Source organism: Pundamilia nyererei, unplaced genomic scaffold (genome assembly GCF_000239375.1).
Source record: "Pundamilia nyererei isolate P.nyererei 1_Seehausen unplaced genomic scaffold, PunNye1.0 scaffold00148, whole genome shotgun sequence".
Lineage (NCBI taxonomy): Eukaryota > Metazoa > Chordata > Actinopteri > Cichliformes > Cichlidae > Pundamilia > Pundamilia nyererei.
Genome location: NW_005187549.1, coordinates 111,999 through 113,706, shown reverse-complemented (window position 1 = coordinate 113,706; position 1,708 = coordinate 111,999). Strand labels below are relative to the sequence as shown.

Sequence of the window (1,708 nt, the reverse complement as noted above, 5' to 3'; positions counted from 1 at the left end):
GCAGCCTTTGCGGTTAGAAAATTGCACTTGATCATGTCGCGATATTATCGCAAATGCGATATATCGTTCAGCCCTACTTTATAAGCCATGTGGCACAACTTTTACCGGTAAAAACACGACAAACACTTTATATTTTACTCAACTGTGATAATGTTATGATTTTTAGCCAAATTAAAACGGGGCTCAATCTAAAAGGGTTACAATGCCTAAAATAGGACTAACACAAAATGACGTTTTAGTCAAAAGACTGCCACTAAAACAAAATCAAAATTTGCTGTCAGAACAAACACTGATACGGATTAACTACACATTTAGCTTTCGGCTACATTTAGCAAGCTATTTTTATTCTGATTTATTTTGTAGCTATTATACTTTAGAGAGCATTAAAAATATATTCAGCTTTTTAAACTTTATTTACATTTAAAATATATTTATTTTTTAGAACTTATTCAGCTGCTTTCTTTTACAGAATTGTAGTTGTTGTATTTCATTAGGGTCTTTCAGGCTGGAGTAGTTCAGCTTGCCACTTTTATTAAGCTATTTAGTTTTTTGTGAGTTGATTACTGTGTTTAGCTGCTGTTGTATTTCTGTAGGAATTTCATATCTGCCTTTAGGGATAAATAAGGAGCATGAGTGCATTTTATTGTTTGGAATTGCAGTTGGACGGTGTAGAAAAATAAATAGCTTGCTGGGACCACAAATGAACAGACTTTGGTAGAATGTAAAGAAATGACAACAAATGTTGGGACACCTGTTTGTATTTTGTATGACTTTTTTTTTTTTTTAAAAATGACCAAAAAACATGGCACGAGATATCAGAATATACCATTTTTAAATCACAAAGTATCAGTATTATGATCGGTCTTACAAATCTCACATTGGTCAGGCTGTATACATTTGCTCCTATTATGGCAGTATGCTGTAGTGATGTCTGCAATGATGTCATTAGTTTTTCAGACTATACTCACAGCTCAAGTGTTATTGCAGTAATCTTATACCTTATGTAACTTTTAGTTGGCACTTCATCAGCTTCCTCTTAAACAGAACGATTTATAAATGCTTGTATGCTTTCAGCTTTATGGTTGGATTGTCTCCGGTGGTCCTCATGATTGAAAATGTTAGTGATTGTTTTTATTACACCCTTTGTTTTACATGTAAAACTTTGAAGTTATATGGCATCAGTTGCATTGCATTTTGAAAACTGCCCCCAGTATGCCTTCTTAAATTATACTTGAGATTATGAACTCAGTGTCTCACTCTGTCACACAGTAACAGTTTTTGCTTGGTTATCTCAAAGTGCTTATGTGAAGTAAAGAATTCCAGATAACTTCTCAGCAACGGAGAAAGAAAAGCATTTTATGTCAAAGACTATTTAGTGAGCATTTTAATTTTTTATATTTGTGCCTTAGTTCCTGGGAGAGTGTGCACTCCCTTTCTCTGCAACACTACAACTGCCTGATACTCTCTTAATGGTGACTTTTTTTGTGCCTTTTAGGCTTTTAGAATTGATCTGAAGTCAGTGTTTGAGTTAATTAATGCCCTATGTTGTCTTGGCTAAAAGGAGAGCTTTTGTTTAGCTTCAGTGTTCTCCCCATTAGCTGCAGAGAACATCTAATCCAGGGGTAGGCAACTCCAGCCCTCGAGTGCCGGTGTCCTGCAGGTTTTAGATGTGTCCTTGATCACAACACAGCCGACTCAAATGGCTAAA

At 35.2% G+C, this 1,708-nt stretch overlaps 1 protein-coding gene across 2 annotated transcripts in view; it reads left to right on the top strand.

Annotated features, from left to right (window-relative positions):
- phactr4a (phosphatase and actin regulator 4a) overlaps positions 1–1,708 on the top strand; it is a 33,840-nt gene that overhangs the window by 7,527 nt on the left and 24,605 nt on the right. The window lies entirely within an intron of this gene.